This window comes from Glandiceps talaboti, chromosome 3, assembly GCF_964340395.1.
Source record: "Glandiceps talaboti chromosome 3, keGlaTala1.1, whole genome shotgun sequence".
NCBI lineage: Eukaryota > Metazoa > Hemichordata > Enteropneusta > Spengelidae > Glandiceps > Glandiceps talaboti.
In genome coordinates this window covers 16,032,372-16,052,489 of record NC_135551.1, presented here as the reverse complement: position 1 = coordinate 16,052,489, position 20,118 = coordinate 16,032,372, and positions in this window count along the sequence as shown.

Here is a 20,118-nt window from a genome sequence, read left to right as displayed (position 1 = left end):
TCAGTCTACTCCTTTTTGAAATTGTTGTGACCTTCAAAATCACTCCGTGTAAAATTGTAATATTGCCAAGAGAGATTGTTGTTGGTGATAAGATGTATTATTGTTGGCTCAGTCACTATTTTCGTTTAATAACAAGACAAATACTGAATGTACTGTTTGATCTACCCACATAACGCCATACAGTAATAACGGGATATTTAGTCTGCAACATTGACAATATATCACTACTTCGACGAAAATCCTTCCTTATTTGTCACCATATACTCAGTATATATTTAAAACATCCCAGTGCAAATTTAAAGTCGTTTTAATAAAATCATTCTGATTAAAGTGAGTAAGCCCATAGATAAAAACAGCTACATATATTTTGATAAAGTTGAATAAATTAAATACCACTATATTCTGTATAATACAATTAGTCACGTGACAAAATGGACCATTTACGTCATATACAGAACCTATTTAACTATTACTACACATCCTGGTGAAACAAAGACAGTGAATCTATATTACTATTATGTAGTAGTATTCTTATTCATAGTGTCGCACCAAACACCTGCTATGGATTTATATAGGAGGTCGTCAACCAATAGTTTAGGTAAGACATCAAAAACAACACAATACACCATTAACGAATGATTACACTGAAAAACAGTTGATCTACTCTATGGCAGTATCTGAGAATATATTTTAGAAGTTATTTTTAAAAAAATGAGTGTTATGTATTGTGTGTACATTAATAGTTGGGATTTGCCATTGTATTACTCTCATGATTACTTTCTATTGAATGACGTCACAGATGAATTTGTACGGATGAAGAGATTGTGTAAAGACTACATAGCTGAAGAAGATCTTGAGAAGATTAACAGTCCATACTATCTGATTAAAGCATTAGAAAACAGTCGTCACGGACTTCGACCTTGGAATCGAGACATTCTACGAAATGTTTTGCAGAAGATAGGTAGACATGAACTTAGTGATCAGATTCGTGCATTACCTTATGGTAAGTATTAGTATGTATGCTTTTATTATTTATGTTTTGATTTCATATAAAAAAAACTAGTCACAATATTGTTTCAATGTGAATGAATACAAATTGACTGTAATTACTACATGCATAGACATGGCAGTATATCAACAGTGCAGCAAAGAATGAAATACTACGTTACTGTAATTACCATAGACATAGACATGGCAGTACATGAAGAGTGGAGAAATGAATGAAATACTAAAGTCGCTGTAATTACTATAGACATAGACATGGAAGTAAATTGCCATTACATCAATGGATGAAATACTAAGTCTCTGTAATTACTATAGACATAGACATAACAGTTAATGAACAGTGCAGCAGTGAATGTCATTCCGTTGACTATTCAAACAAAAATCTTTTCATTATTGTACAATTTTTTAACATGTAACTAAGAAGCAAACACTCTCACTGTTGGAATAACAACAGTGCCACTTAGTAATTCTCGATTGATTCTCAACACGGTATTACATGAAATACAATGTACTCTTAAAACTTCCAAGATATTTTTTATCCTGACTACATTACCTTAAATTTAGAATAACTCTTACATGTTTTCTATGTTGATTATCTTAATAAACCTGTAAGTAAACCTGAAGGCACGAAATGCTAGGAAAATGTCTTTTTTAATGAGTATGGCTGAGTCGTAGTAAATTCTTGGTAAATTTATAGACTTAATTAGTTCAGTAGTTTTCACTAATATCTTAGGTTTGCTAGAACGTTAATGGAAATATCAAAATAGTTTCAGTATGAAGATTAAACAAATCTTATGAACCTGCCCATCAAGTGACAAGTACAAGTACATTATTTGTTTTTAATAACATTGTTGAACCTTATTTCATTTACCAGAAGTTGTATAGTATTCTCGTTAGAAGGAATTCTGGTATTCTTACTAATATTATTATAAGTGACATACATATTCCTCTTCGACGTAATAATTACGCCCTCTGGTGATGAACCTTGAGATATGTCAGCCTTTGTTAATTACTATTATACTACATCAATTACAGTCTTGTCCTCGGTCAAAAAATTCAGTGTTGCCTACCTAGCTAGGCGCATTGGCGTGGCATTAATATATTATCTAAGTCTCTAGATCGCATGATTCATAAAACCAAGAAAGGAACAAGTAGAACTGAAATTTATTTCATATGAAAGTTTTAAAAAATAGTAAAACTATTGGCCATTTTGAGCCCCTGTTGAAGGAATGCACATGCGTAAAGTTATCTATGCTAGATTGATGTCATGCTCTTTTTCGGGCAAAAATCAACATAAATACGACACTAGATAGAGTTGATGTAAGTATTCAACAATTAGATGATAATGGTGTCGAGTTGGTCCAAGCACCCGAAAGGTCCAAAGTTTTCAACATTGAGCTTTCGATCTGTGTTGGTGAACGATCCTCATAAACTCTATAGTTCCAGCTGACCACTAGATGGCGGTATGATCAGCCAATTGTAGATGTTAGGTAGTTGGATGACCTCGGCCCGTCTCTGTTTGATCTTGGAATTGTAGCGTCTGATGTTGATAGCCTCACTGATCTTTCTCGGGAAATTATGTGGGGGATGTATCAATTTGGAAACAGAGCCCCTGTTGATGTTATGATTGTAGCTACGAGAGAGCTCAGTTCAGGTCAACACTACAATGTTGTCCCTCACAGATTTGTGATGTTCCTCGATCACGACTTTCAATTGACTTCCCGATTCGCAAACATGCCCTTGTTCACAATCGGTTGGTCAATTGTAACTATGCAATTTGCCATTCTGATGAGGATCGTCGACCATGACAGATCGAAACATCAATGCTAAGAACTTTGAACTGCTTGTGCGTTATACCTTTTGTAAATCGTTTGATCTACAAAGCTGATGAACATTTTGGCCAATCACCTGAACGGTGTATTGAAGTGTAGCTGGCATCACCGTAAATGTTTGAAATCTCAGGAATCATTGATTATTAATGGACCTGAGTTATAGCTAGTCCGTGCTCTGTTTATATATACGGTGTTATTTCTTGTGTCATGGATTATAGTTTTGCTGCTAAATTTGGCATATAATTGTTTATAATTGTGTAAGCCACAGAGCGGTATACTGGAATCAGAAACGATAATGAATACGAAAGTTATGACATCAAGTGGATAATAAATCTTCCTGATATTCGAACACACTTCAATTATTTGGTAATTTTAACAGTGCCATATTATTATTGTATGGTCATATTAAAAGTGTTTCTGTCAAGTATGGAAGTTAATGTTGATATTTTGTGATCTTAAAGACATTTTGTTATATTTCCCCTTTATTCAGTAGATTGACTATAGGGATTATGGAATCAGTTCTGCAGTATTTAGTATATTATCATTGACACATCTATTATTGAGGTTTAGTTAACATCATTTCCAATTGTTTACATTTTATAATGTCAATTGAATAACTGAATAAAATTCGATTATACATAGTTTATGGTTAAATTATTACGGATAATAGAGGAACAGAATCAGCTGAAATGTCGCCATTGCTATAGGAATGTGGGCTTTTTTGTGGGACTTAAAGAGTGGATCGATCAGGGGAAGCATTGCACACTTTTGGTCGAGTTACTCGCTTTGGTAAACAGTTATTCAATGTTTGAAGACATAAGTGTTAATTGAGAGATTTGGGATTTGTCATTTCTTTCCAAACAATACTAATACTCACAACAACTCATTACATATTACTAATTAATACACTTTGGCACCGTGGGAGTCTTAAAAAATGATTTAATTCTAGTATGTTGATGAAAGTAAAGATAAGAGACAATGGAAACGACAGTAACAGACTAAACTGTTTATTACGTAAAAATCACCCAAACCTCGATTATAAAGAACGTGACTGCGACAAACGTCTGTAATTGAGAGATATTAAATATAAAACAATAAATTTTATTCAATATTTTCTTATGTGAGAGTGTAGTGATAATCAGTGTTCTATAACTATCTACAATCGTACAATAGTATGTTTCCAAATGTTTCCCTTTCTCTTCCTCAGTCGTCAGGAAACTTATTTTGCAACTTTAAGTTACACTGGTTTATGAGTATAGGTAAATTTATCTGACACCAGAGTAAAATTTGCGGATTTATTTGAACTTAAACTTGAAGGATAATTTTACATTTCCCGTCTAAAAACCTGAAGTGTCACAAGATACAGTTGCATTTGTCATTTACAGGTCAGTGCCTTAGGTTTAAACTTTAAATAATTAATATAATAAATAGTGAACCATAGTTTTTCATTATAATTTCCATATAAGCAGGTAATGACTGATATTAAAGATAAACTGTTTACATATCTCGATATCTAATCAAAATATCTAATTCAATTCTATAAGTATGGAAGTGAAATGAATTAAATTGATTTCATCCTTTGATGACTCATTAGCTGCCATCAATGGGTAATAAGCAGTGACGTTATTGTTTCTTCTATTTCCATTGTAATTTTCACCGTTGAGTTGCTTTGGTAGATATGATCATGATCATATAACAGCACGCTATGCATGGCGTGAGAGATGTCGCTTTATAGAAATATAAATTGTGTTATCACTTTTTTATAAGCAATTTATTTATTTATTTATTTATTTATTTATTTATTTATTTATTTATTTATTCATTCATTTAATCATTTATTTATTATTTTTATTCATTTATTTATTCCATTATTTATTTATTTATTTATTAATGTATGTATATATTTATTTATTTATTCATTCATTCATTTATTCATTCATTCGTTTATTTATTAACATTTTGTTAATTACGAAATGGGCAAATCAAAGAGAATGCCAAGAGAAATATTTCACATCCTTGATTAAATACAATAATAATGAGGTGTGTCGTTTTCCTAAACTTATACATCCTGCTCCAGTGGAATATACATTAGAAATTTAACAAAAATAAAAATACTAAATATAAGACAAAACTATACATGAACATTGTATGTCGAACAGATGTACGTCTCATAAAACCCCACTTCCGTTTCTCTGTATCTCTAAACAGTATACATATATTTGTAAACTAATTATCACTCTCGCTGACTTCAGCGACCCGCTTGGCCATGAAGTGCGCCATCAGCGATGATGCTGTGTGATCGAGAGAAGTGCATTTGTAGTAGAGTACGCCTATTTATGTTGGTAGAAATAATTTGCTCTGAACATTAGTACACAAGAGACAAATACCGTTTCGTCTCCTGTTTGTATGAAATGTGAGCGTTTTATGGATTTTCCATTCAACGTTATCATTTCCATTTTTTAAGAGACTTTTGACAAGACTTAGTGTTAAAAATAGTCTTAAAAGCGTTAAATAAACACCTCAAGCGTAGTCGACGTCTCCACTGGGTGACAAGAAAATTGTCACAATTTTGTTAAATGACAGAAGATCGTTCGAAATGCAGTTTGAGATCTCTTCTTTTTTTTAAAACAAATAATTTTACATTTTTACGAAAAATACTAATATCGCCAAATGTGGTGCACCATTTTAGGTAATGATGGGAAATCAGAAACAAATCATTCTAATTCCAATCAGTACAGCTTGCAAATTAAAGAAGTTAACAATGTGCTTGTTGTCATTCAATTGGATTGCCATAGATTTGGGATAGCCAATTGTAAGCAACATTCTTACGGACGGGGCTAAGGTTGCGTATGATCGCTGCCGTCGTGGGGACTTGGGTTCAGGGACAATAGTTATAAATACTAAAATGAATGGCACGATATTATATAGGTATAAATGAACAGATGGTATGCTTTTACTTATCAACATAAATCACAATATCTACAAAATAAGCTTTCAATAAAGAAAGTAAATACTATCGGATCCGTTCTCAAAGATTAATTAATATTAAGCTTACAATAAGTTATTTCTAAATTCCAAAAAATAATTAATAGTACGATAAATTGTCTTGAGTTGATTTATACAAATGAAAATAATATTACAATAAGTATCCTAAGTTGATTTGTATAGTGAAATAATATTACAATGAGTAGTTTTAAATTGATTTACCGCAGTAAGTGTATCCTATATAATAACGTGAAAAATATGTTAAACGCTATAAAATGAAATATTACTTCAATTGACTATTAAATATCGCCGGAACTGTAAGTAATTAAATGTTACGAAGCTGAAACGGGAGGAACTAAATACATTAAAGAAGTAGAATAAAGTTCGCGTCTACAAGATGGCTGCCACTATTCTTGAACGAAAGAAACACAATACAGTTCCCGTCTACAAGATGGCTGCCACTATTCTTGAACGAAAGAAGCAGAATAAAGTTCGCGTCTACAAGATGGCTGCCACTATTCTTGAACGAAAGAAGCAGAATATAGTTCGCGTCTACAAGATGGCTGCCACTATTCTTGAAGAAGCAGAATCAAGCAGACATGTACTATTCGAGTACCAGATATATTCGTTGCCACTTTTCTTGAACGAAAGAAGCAGAATAAAGTTCGCGTCTACAAGATAGCTGCCACTATTCTTGAACGAAAAAGAAGCAGAATCAAGTTCGCGTTTACAAGATGGCTGCCACTATTCTTGAACGAAAGAAGTAGAATCAAGTTCGCGTCTACAAGATGGCTGCCACCATTCTTGAACGGAAGAAGCAGAATCAAGTTCGCGTCTACAAGATGGCTGCCACCATTCTTGAACGGAAGAAGCAGAATCATGTTCGCGTCTACAAGATGACTGCCACTATTCTTGAACGAAAGAAGCAGAATAAAGTTCGCGTCTACAAGATTGCTGCCACTATTCTTGAACGGAAGAAGCAGAATCAAGTTCGCGTCTACAAGATGACTGCCACTATTCTTGAACGAAAGAAGCAGAATCAAGTTCGCGTAGAGTCACCAATTGCAAGATGGCTGCCACTATTCTTGAACGAAACTTGATTATTTAGTACACCGCGCGTAGAACAATAAGTTTAGTTCAGCAACTCCTACACTTGGTGAGAACACATATAGTTCCACAAAACTTCAGAAAGACGACGTACACTCCTACAACATCAATTTATATTCAGACGAAATAATAGTAGTAGTTCAGAATTTCTAGTTTAAATAAATGTCACGACACGAAAGAGTATAATTGAGCAATAGTTCACGGACTTCGACACAACACAATAGCACACGCTTTTAAAGTCACGCCCTTTATACTGTACCGACGGCGACACGCGTACGTACACACAACACAGAATTTCCTAATAAGACAGTCTCCTGGACACAACTCTGCCTCTTCTCAGTTCTGCAGTATAATTACACTTCTACAGCAACAACGTACGACAATTTCAGTACTGCAGTATAATTACACTTCTACAGCAACAACGTATGACTTCTTGGATCAAACTCCGTTGACCATCCCAATACAAAGGTAAGGTTTATAAGTGGTTTTACTGCAATAGAGACACTTGTGTACTGCTCTTAGGACTGTTGTACAGTGACATGAAGACACAAATCAAACATAGAACCAAGTATTCATAAGATGTCTAAATCAAACAGGTGGCTATGTAGCAAAGCATAGGTGGACATCAGACAAAAGAAATGCATACATAATTAAAACTAGTACGAAAAACAAAGGTATGAAATAAAGACAAAATGAGGGCGCCATATATACCTCGGCTACACCATGAACAAAACCATGACCATAGAATTGTCGCATTCGAACCCCGTGCGTGCTCGTCGAAATAGATCCGTTGACTTGAGTAAGTTATGGAGCGATCGGGTGATCGCTGCAAGTTCGAATTCTACGTCTCGCTCCCAAAAACATCATACTTAACAAGCAGAACGCACAGCAAGTACTGGCGTTTCAGATGAACCTTCACTTTTATTTCGAATTAAAAATAGTCATACGAGACGACAGCAGTTTTGGTACGTCGGGGATAGAACTCTGGATTTAAATTTATAAAGCCCAGTTTCTCGCTATACTACTCGCAGTTCGTATAGCATCTACCACCGTCACCTTTATCGAAACAGACAGATGGCTACCCAATGCAGCTTGCCTAGTCAGTGAGAACGGAGAAGACGGCTACGAAATCGCGGAGTACGGAGTATTCTCTCCCTAAAGTTACATCATCCCAAGTGGGTCCCAAGGTTGAGTAACCCCCTTTTTTACTAAATCTCTCTCAACATTAGGTTCTTTATCTGCCTATGTCTTTGTTTATATCTGTCTGCTTCTATCACAATCCATGACTGTTAACTTAATGTGCCCGTCTAAAACCCTGAAGTGTCACAATATACAGTAGCATTTGTTATTTACAGATTTATGCCTTAGGTTTAAATTTTTACTGTAATAATAAACCATAGATTTGGTATTAACATATAAGCAGGTAATATGACTTTGACAATAAAGATGTACTGTTTACATCTAATCTAAATATCTAATTCAATTCTACAAGTAGAATTGTATGTCATGACATATACATATATATTTCAATCGAAAATCTATATGCTAATTGCTAACATTAGTAAAACATATCATTCATGAAACGATAGTGGGTTTATAGTATTAATGACAGGGTTATGATATAATAACACGATATGTACTGGGTGATAGATGCCGCTTTAAATACATAAATATAATTATCACCGAAATTCTAATTAAATTTGATGTCAAGTGTTATCATCTTTCAGCAAATATTTTGTTAACTACGTAATGGGCAGATCTAAGATAAGGCCATGAAAAATATTTCACATCCTAGATTAAATACAAAAATAATTTGGAGAGGCGTTTATATAAACTCATACACCCTGCTCCAGTGGAATATATACATAAGAAATTAAAAAAATAAAATAAAAATACGAAATATAAGACAAAGCGTTTAATTCACTTTACATGAACATTGTATGTTGAACAGATGTGTTCTCATAAACCCTACTTCCGTTTCTCTGTACCTTATAAACGGTATACTTGCATTTGTAGACTCGTTATGTGACCACAATCTATCTGAATTCAGCGACCCGCTTGCCCATGATCAAGTGCGCCATCAGCGGTGAGGCTGGGTCATCGGGAGAAGTGTATTTGTAGTAGACTAAGTGTACTCATATTTATGTTAGTAGAAATATTTCCTCTGAAAGTTAATACACAACTGTAGAAAAATACCGTTTCGTCTCTGTTTACTATTCAATTTGTGTTGTTCTTTTATTATGGAGTGGGGGTGGGGATCATTTACCACGTAAAGAGTTCATTTAACACCTAAAGCTTAGGCTCTAGTGACAAGATAATTATCACGATTTTGTTAAATTTGAGAAGATCGTTCGACATTCACTGTTGACACAGTTTGAGATTTCCTCTTTAAATTTGTTTAATATTTTTACGGTTTTTAAAAATAATTTTCGTGTAACTCATTAACCTTGTAGATGTGTATTAATGATGGTGATTTATCAGAAAAAAACAACAACAACTTCATTTACATTACGATAACGCTAGATGAGGGTAGGAGTGGTATAAAAATATACTCGTCAATTTTAGATGTCTTTATAAAAAAGATATTTTCATTAATATGTATGTTTTTTCAGGCCGAATTCAAAATGACTAAAATTGTAAAACAATAAAGGTAGTACTGTGTGTCTGGAATACAAGTTATTTCTTTCACAGTATGTCCGTAACAAATAATAATTTAGAGCGGCAAATAAAATAGTTTACTTTGTAATTAATGTGATCAAGTGTATTCACACCAAAGATAGGAAAGAGCCAAATATCTTAGACATTGCTACTACGTACATGGTTCTTTCTCTGTATACGTGTTTGTTTATGTCCTCCTGCTTCTATCACTGTGTATAAATTCCATATTTAGACATCTACATTGTGTATCTATCAAACTTTGTCTCGTTTAGATTGTTTACATTTAATAATACGTAATTATCGTAATTATGTCAGTTACTATGTAGATCGACACAAAATATATATTTCTATCCTAGAACGCTAAAATATTTGTCACCTTTATTACTAATCTCTCTCTCTCTCTCTCTCTCTCTCTCTCTCTCTCTCTCTCTCTCTCTCTCTCTCTCTCTCTCTCTCTTTCTCTCTCTCATCTGTGTTACGTGTGGTGTTGAACTCATTTCCTGTAAGCAGATGTAGCTAGTAAGTATTCATGTAATTATTATGGTATATCTTATATATGTTTTATCAATTATGTCATATTTGAAGTTTCGACGTTTTATCTAGTGTTCTTGGTGTTCTAATCTTGTCAAACATTTTGCTTTCACTGTAACGCGTCACAAAATATATAATTATAAATAAAATTGAATTCCGTAAAAAAGAAATAGCTTACTATGGTGTGTTTCCTGATATTTCCATTTCACTTTTTTAGTCGTCAGAAAGTTATTTTGCAACTTTAAGTTATCCTGGTTTATAAGTATAAGTATAACTTTTTCTGACACCTATCAGTAAAAGTTACAGATTTACAAAAACTTAAACATGACAGTTAACTTAATTTGCCCATCTAAAAATCTACTGTGTCATAATATACAGTAGCATTTGTCATTTACAGGTCAGTGCCTTAGGTTTTAAGCTTTTAATCATAATCAATATGTAATAAATAACGAGATGTACTGTTTACATATCTCAATATCTAATATAAATATCTAATTCAATTCTATATGTAAAATATTATTTGATGACATTTAATATATATCTTAGAAAATCTATATAGTATTAATGATAAATTTATGATATAATAACACGCTATGTACGGGCTGATAGATGCCGCTTTAAATATAGATATATAATCATCACGCGAAATTCTCATTAAATTTGATATCAAGTGTTATCATTTTTTATTTGTTAACTACGACATGGGAAGATCTACAACAGGGCCAAGAAAGATATTTCACATCCTAGATTAAATCACAGACAAGTAACACACTTGTCTGTGATTAAATACAAAAATAATGAGGAGAGGCGTTAATATAAACTTAGACACTCTTCTTCAGTGGAATATATACACAGGAAATTTCAATTTAACAAAAAAATAAAAAAAAAACGAAATAAAAGATTAAACTTTTAATTAACTATACATGAATATTGTGTGTCGATCAGATGTTTGTGCTCATAAAATTCTACTTCCGTTTGTCTGCATTTCTAAACTGTGTATGTGAATTTGTAGACTCGTTATTATTACACGCTCAGACTTCAGTCACCCGCATGGCCATGAAGTGCGCCATCAACGGCGATGCTGGGTCACCGATAAGTGCATTTGTAGTTAGTGTACTCTTATTTATGTTAGTAGAAATAATTTGCTCTGACAATTAGTAAACAACAACAAAAATACCGTTTCGTCTCTGGTTTCTATTCAATGTGAGCGTTTACGGATTTTCCGCGTAAATTTAAAGTTATCATTTAAATTTGAGAAACTTTGGACAAGATAGTGTAACACCCAAAGATTAGTCTGTAGGGACAAGAGAATTATCACGATTTATTTGTGAAATGACAGCAGATCGTTCGAAGTGCACTGTTGTCACAGTTTGAGATCTCCCCTTTTTTAAAAGTAAATAATAATTTTTACAGTTTTTACGAAATATATTAAGATCACCAATCTCTATGTCGTGCGCCATCTCAGGCGGTGTCTGGAAATCAGAAGCAAATCATTCCGATTTGTTTGTCTAATAACAGTAGATTTGATAATTTATAAGTTCATGATAATGACTAAAAGAGGTTAACAATGTGATTGTGATTGATTGTTTTCGGTATTGATATTTAATTGGATTGCCATAAATGTGGAGTAGCCAATAAACAAAACCCTGACCATAGTATATTAACTCTCCATGTACGTTGTCAACTATAATATGAGCTTTAACTTGCTAAGCCATGAACTGTCTATCTTCCCATGCCAAATTGTCCTTGAATTATATAGCTGAGACGTAACTAAGCTCAACTAAGTTTGCAAGGAAATCTATTTTTAAATTTTGAAACAGTGATATTGCGTACAAGGTGCAGAACTATTTCCACACATCATTCCATTTGCATCCGTACTTCAAGTTGTAATTATGATAAACTCATATTGTTAACTTTATTTAATAGATGTGTAGTAATGTATGGTAGTGATTTATCAGTAAAAGCTTTATTTGATTTATATGCTTTCTTTACAGTTCTTATATTTGCATATGATAATAATAACGTTAGATGAGGGTAGGAGTGGTAAAATTACACTCAGTCCATTTTAGATGCCTTTACAAAATTTGTTATTTTTATTAATATTATGTTTCTATGAGACCTAATTCATAATGACCAAAACTATAAAACAATAACAGTAATACATTATTAGTGTTTCATCTGTAATGTAAGTAATTTCATTCACAATATGTCCCGCAAAATGCAATAATTTCTCACCTAGTTTAGATTAGGAACTAAAATAGTTTTGTTTTTTAATCATGTGATATAATAATTGCAACAAAGGTAGATATCTATATTGTTTGTCTATCACACTCTATGTTTTGTTTAGATTTAACAATACATTCTGTCTAAATGTAAGTTCAGCAATACTTACCATGCACATCGACACAAAATATACATTTCTATCATATATCCCTATAATACTAATCTCTCTCTCTCTCTCTCTCTCTCTCTCTCTCTCTCTCTCTCTCTCTCTCTCTCTCTCTCTCTCTCTCTCTCTCTCTCTCTCTCTCTCTCTCTCTCTCTCTCTCTCTCTCTCTCCACATGTTTAGGATTAGTAAGTATAGTTTACCGCTTTATAGACCGTCACAAATGGGTCTAAGATTATATGTACTAAGGGAAATACATGGATTGTTGTGTTTTGGTGTGTATACTCTTATATTGGCTACTGGTGTGTATTTGTTTATTACACGATTTACTTGCTTTCTGCATATATCATGATTTTACAGAATAATGTAAGAAGGTTATCATCCACCTATTTACCTATTTACATCATCACATGTAAATATTGTGTGATTTTCCGACCTGATCAATACGGCACCTTTCCTTTATTTACATTTATTTCCTTCATTTCATATATTGTCACTTTTCGTCTTTCTGTGTTTGTAAGCGTGGTCGTCTAGTTGAACAAGTACGTAATCACTTCAGACACTCTTCATAAAAGACAAACTTAAAAACAAACGACAATATTTGAATGAAAAGAAAGATAAATAGAGGAATAAACCTGTATTTTCTCTTTTTAATTTATAAACAATTCGTTTACCTAATCATATCCATCTGTTACTCATTTCCATACTTCCATATGCACATGTCCTATAATAACTGAATATTTGTGTGCTAACAGTGGGCAAAGTAAGCCAACTATACATCTTATTGTTAGGCCTAAAATAATTATTTTGTTCCGGTTACCCCACGCCACGTAGTGTTTTACTGTTGAGAAGACGACGACGACGACGACAACAACAACAACAACAACAACAACAACAATAACGACGACGACGACGACGACGACGACAACGACAACAACGGTGACGTAAACTCCATGCAGAACGGGAAAATATGTCTTCATGGAAATCACTATTCAGCTAGCTCAACAACCAACCTCTATTCAGGCGCGATGTGAATCTTTGTAGAAAAAGAATCCAGTTACAACAAATTTCGTATTTATCTCGTAAACGACAAAGCAATTTCGATCATACTGGTGTTGGAAATACTGTTGACTACTACTGTAAACAACTTTATGAATCAGCAGAAGATGAGACATTTTCGAGTGATTTCAAAGTTTAACTTGATACAAAATTCAGATGCTAGCCGAAATAACGTTGAGACAATCGTATCTCCACCTTCCTATGTTGAAGATATTCCACATGCTACGCAGGAAAACAGAAGTGCGGATAGGCAGGAGGGCTTGACGCTATCAAATACGTACACGTTATTTTGGAGGTCTACGTCACTAACTCGTTACTTCATCGGTTTAACGCAATGATTACCTTCGGATACATCCCCAATTTTCAAGGGAGATAACAAATATGGTTTTGAAACTGCAACTTACAGAGGAATTTACTAACTACCGTATTTTGCAAATATCTTCGAAATGTGTATCTTTCACCGCCCACAACCATGGTTTTTGGAAAAAATTAAAACACCGCACCCCTTTAAAACCGGATACCAACCTGGCCAAAGTAATATTACTGCAGCTTTTGTGTATTCTAGAGACAATACTTCGTCCCGTCGAAAAGTGTAGAAAAATCTTAATGAATAGCCTTGACATCATTTGAATGCATATGGAAAAACCATCTATTTTATCACTGGTACCCCATGAGCCTAAATTCCGAACTTTGGAGGATTCTAAGCCGCATGGCTAGGCGAGTCACAGTAAGGGAGTCCCTCTCACAGTAGTGGAATAGAGATAGACTATAGAATTAAATCCAAGAAGTTATAACATAATTGTTATACTGTTTATACTGTATATCGTTACACTAGCTGTTTGTTACTGCAGTGAAGCTGTCTCCCTCCTGATAGTGAAATTGCTTCATTTTTTGCAGCTAGTCCTTCTAAAAACCATCATTTGGTGGCGCTTAGTATTCAACAGCTCTTTCAAGTCAATGCCTGAATTACAGTCATCTAACCGAATGTTCGCAATTTGTTGACCACTGAATGAAATATAGTTATTTTACTATAATATTTTATTGAATCAATGGGCTTAAAAACTGGTAAAACTCTTATGACACTTTACACCATCAGCTGATTGTTTCATTCGGAACCTTAGATGTATCCTTTGTCATACAAGAAGATTCACAAAGTCCAGTGCATCATATATCTGTTAATATTATAATAAATTCACAGTAAAATGTTAATTTGCCTAGCTTTTCCTATCCATAATTAATTTGTCAAGTTTAGTACTTATAATAGTCATTCATGGTGTTCTCCCTAAGCACAGTCAACCACCATATGGCTGACTACTGAATTATTGGGCGGGGGGGGGGGGCATCTACTCTTTAATGTCTACCTGCATGTACTTTATTTTATCTATAAATGTTAGGAGTGGTAAATATCTATATTTCTGAGTTGTGTGTTTCTGTAAACTTACTTCACGCAACACTGTGTGTGTGTGTGTGTGTGTGTGTGTGTGTGTGTGTGTGTGTGTGTGTGTGTGTGTGTGAATAAACAACTTTAGTGAACTTATACATGCCATTACTAATATTACAATGCGTGTATCCTTATTTGACACGTCTCCCCAATCCATGATATGTTAATCACTAAATACTGTATATTGAATGTGTGTACATAATCAGTTTAGCACCAAGCAAAAATATGAAGTAACCTGAGGTCACATGAGTACGCCCTCTGTGTTGTGTGACTACAATTTCTGTAAACGTACGTCACGCAACACTATACGTGTGTGAATAAACAAATTTAATGAACTTATACATTTCATAATAAACAATAACTAATATGTAGAGCGTTTCATTCTCTTCTGGTTGTCCAATAGTCTCATGAGGTCAAAATTTGGTCCGTGTAGTCGTCGGGTGTTTTACTATGTACATAGTGATCAAATAAAACTGATCTGGTTTTCCAACGTCCTATTTTCATAACAACCTCTGGATAATCAAAGTTGGCTTCAATGGCAGCTGTAGCCACAGTAGGTCTAGTCTTTTGTAGTATATTTGCCTCCCAAACCTGCTAGTTGAATGGCATCACCTAGAATCTTAGCAATTGTACGAGTTTAAACTGCCTTATCAGGAGCGTTTAAGTTTAGAAACACAACATTATCTCTTACACTAGCTGTGTGAGAGATATAATCAGATGAAGTCTTTACAGGATCCAGTTTATCAATGGCTGATGATGGCAAACATACTTCAAAACATGTACGGCTAGTATTATTCTTAATTCCAAAAAATGTGACAGTAACACCTTTATGACTTGGTATGTTGAGAACACTATCTTTTTACTCTGATTTGTACTAGAGTCAACTGGTGGTCCCTTAGGTGCAATGTCTGATGGTCGTAAACCAACAGTTACTGTTATGCTAGCAATGTTACTTCTTTACAACACAACTGTTTAATAGTTTAGATTGTCATTGTCAAGCCATCAAAGATATAAGTTGTGAAACACTAATAATGGCATTGCTAATGAATGTTTCATCGGTGCTACAGTACCAGATTTCACTAATACTGAAATCAAGTTATTAGGCATTTGTTTATGGAGTGGGGTTTGACAACCAAATGCACTATATACACTGCCTAGTGCAGCTGTAGCTGTCCGAAGCTGCGAACGTCATGGTTTATCTGAGCTATCAATAATGTTGGATAGAAAGTCCACTACGATGGATGTATTCGTTGGTGGACATTCCACTTTTGTTTCAACACAATATTAAGTGAAAAACCGATTTACAGTCCGATTATATAAAGCAAGTGTCGAGTCTGCCCAACACAGTGGTAACTGATCTGTCGCTCCGGACGACCATCCTTCATTTTTCAATCTGTTTTTTCAGATACTCTCAAAGCATATATTTTCCATTTTGGGGTTTTCCTTGGTTCTGGTTGTATTCCTATGGCCTGTTTCTAAAATTTGAGAGTTGAGTTTGGCAGACTTGGTGTCGTCATTGTCATTTTCGACAGTTCTTGGAATTATGGTTGAGCTGGCCAATACGGGGCAATAACTGTTCTTTCTGCTTGTTATCTCTTTAGTACTTGTAGTATCCGTGGTATGAGGCGAAATGGCGCATTCGCATAGTTGTTGTGTACGTTCTAGTCTTGTTTAGCCAGTGCGTCGATTCCGGGTGTCAAAGGGTCGAGCATACAGTTGTTGTAAATTGGTAACTGCGTATTTGTCATGCTGGCAAATCTGTCTATAATGTGAGGTCCCCACATGTTGTCCAACATTTGGAACAGTTTTGATCGTAACGATCCACAATTCTGGACAACGTATTTGCGTGACAGCAGTTTGATTTCCCCACTAAATGTTTCGCTGCCAGTTTTATATCGAAGTCGTGTGCTTCTATCCACACAGGTTTTACTACTTGGGTCGTCATTTCTGGACAGCACTCTCACAGGTGGTTGAGATATGCCACTGTTAACGTTGTAACATTGGCTGATCAGTTTTGGAGTAAATGACTTCAATGACATCAATCCTGCCATTAGTTCCCTGTAGTCGAAATGTTTCATAGACAGTCTTTTGTTTCAGTTGCCTGCTGCTACGTGCTGCATGTATACTGCTACCCATCCTGCTTGAAACACATCTGTCCACATTTGCTCATTGACTAGCATTGTTTGTGTTGTTTGTTGTTAATCACCATTCCATGTCTTTTTGGACTGGTGGTTTATAGTTAGAATATTTCCCCATGAAGTTTTCGTGGCTAATAACCTGTACACACTGTGGAGTAGGAGTTTGCCCGGTACTATAGCTTGTGTTATTGCTATGCATCGTCCAGCTATTCTGGCAAGTACTCTGACTGGAAGCATATCTTTTTGTTCAAGTCCCTCATTTTATCGTCTTAACTTCCTTACACGCTGTGTTGGTACAGTGTATGCTGATCTCTGGATCTCCATCTGGACCTACACTCTTTATTTGGTATCCGATAAACACCTTCTTGTTTGATGGTACTAGTTTGGATTTCTCACAATTGAGGTACCAACCCAGTACTTGCATAGTTTGTATAGCTTTGTCTATTTTACTGTCTATAGGTTCTTCCTGAGCTGCCATGAGAAAATCGATTACATATGCCAAGTTTCGAAAACCAATAATCCGAAGATATTGTGCCACTGCTCGTATTACTTTGCAAATATAATATGGGCCTGCATTCAGTTCTAACGAAAGGACTTTCCATTGGTAGAACGTCCACTTGAAACCTATGTATTGGTGGAAGTCTGCATTTACTGGTATATGGTGAAAACCACTGTAGATGTTCCATATTGGTATTATGTCCCTTTTCTGTACTGTTTCATCATTGTATGTATATCTTCGTTTTGGAATTTTGGTTAGGAGACAAACTTGGTTTAATGTTCGTAAGTCTATTATCATACGTCATTTTCCTCACTTGTTGGGTACACGCATCCAATGGGTTCTGTTGAACATTGTTATACAACATTGCATTCAATTAACTGTTGAATTTCTTTGTTGGTAAAATCTGCTTGGTTTCGAGAAAGTCTATGATTTGGAAGACAAAATTGTTCTGGTTCACTAACAAATGGGTGCTGAACACCTTCAGTTATCCAGTTTATAATATGTTTTGGTGCACCAATTTTAATCCATTCGCCTGCATGTGCTCCTAGTGAAGCAGCCTGGAATTTACTTTCCATGACTCTGGAATGTAATTTTGCTGACCATTAGGTACTATCTGATGTTGTCTTCTTGGAATATTTCTGTTTGTGAACGTATCTTGCCCTTGACCGTTATAAGTATTCCAATTGCAAGTACGTATATGAGGTAATATAACATGTGACCCATGAGTACGCCCTCTGTGTTGCGTGACTACAAATGTTGGCGCTTGATGTTGCGCATGCAAAAGGATTTTGAGTACTACGTAAAAATAATTGATACTAGTATATATACATTGATCTATAACTACTGTATTACGTAGATATTTAAATAATCATCCATGTCAATTTAAACTCATGGCAAGGCGTTGAGATGACCTCCTATCACATTGGTTTCACATTTTAGCCTTTTGATCGGTTCGAATGAAGTAATTACATTTGTTTGCTTTTTGAACGGCAGCAAACAGGCCTCGTTCATGGCCATGGTGTGATTATGAACTGCCAGTTACCTGCATTTTTTTAAAAAGTGAATTGTTGTATGACTAGTACTAAACCTTTCCTTCAGTAAGCAACGATCACACAATGTCACACGAGCTCAGAACTTCGTTCGTTTAGGGGGAAGGGGTCTGGCATCAATGCGATTGCTGAACTTCATTAATTGTCCGCACTTCTAACTACATTTCGAAAATGTTCACGCCTTCAATGCTAACAGGTTCTGTATTTACTACTGAGATGTTGAGATGTTGATTGAAAATTTACTTCTACTAATGTGAGGTACAGTGCTGACTTTTCGGTATTATTTTAATGTGTTTACCATCTAGTGTTTACATTACATCGCTCGAAGTCACAGTGGTGTGACCGCTGCAGGGTTCATCGTGGTTTACATAATATATTAATGTGTTGATGTCGCACTGTGAAGGTTCGTTTAGGGGGCGGGGGAGGGGTGGGGTTGTACTAAACGAACTAATTAAAAGTTCGTATATTGAGCTTGTGCAACACTGTGCGAATGTCGCTAATCAACGTGGCGAAAAGACGTTGACGGCCATTATTTAGAATTATCCGAGTTTCAAAACGAGGTTAACCTGGTTCTAATTATTGGTACTGTACTCACTCTCTATATAGAATGATTATGTAGCTATGTATAATAATTTGGTATTTATTCCCCTGGGAGGCCACTGGCCCAAATCGCATATTTACAAATACAGTCAAAATAGAAATGGTTTACAGCATAAACTGAGAGAGAGAGAGAGAGAGAGAGAGAGAGAGAGAGAGAGAGAGAGAGAGAGAGAGAGAGAGAGAGAGAGAGAGAGAGAGAGAGAGAGAGAGAGAGAGAGAGAGAGAGAGAGAGCTTGATTCACAGAAAAATTCAAGTTGACTATAATTACTGAATACTCATAGAATAACATGAGAGAATGAATTTCATTCTCTGTCTATATTTGACATGTCAGTAAATACATTTACCTTTGATTGTCAAACATATAGAAGACAACCCGAAATGTATTGAAATTCATTCTCAACAAGTCGACATACTTCAACTTGTTTAAAAAAAAAATAAACAAACAAAAAACCGTCTTCAACACCTATACACAGTGACCCGCTTTCCTTAACTACTAGTCCATGGCCAGAACTATTCAAACCGGCAAACGCCCTATGAAGTTTAGGATCCATACTTAAAGACCAAGTAGCCTTCGGGTATAAATATCAACTTAACAATCCCTGGTGATGATGTCGATTGCAAAATCCAGATCGTCACTATGCCTAGCTACTTTGCTTTATGACATTTACAAACTATTGTTGAAAGTGTGTATTAAAAAAATCAACAGCAATCGCCTAAACACATGTATCTATCGTTGTCGACTTAACACCAAGGAATGTCTTACAATATTTTAAGTTGTATTCTTTCACTGAACTGATACTGATTTATAATCCCAAATTTTCGAACC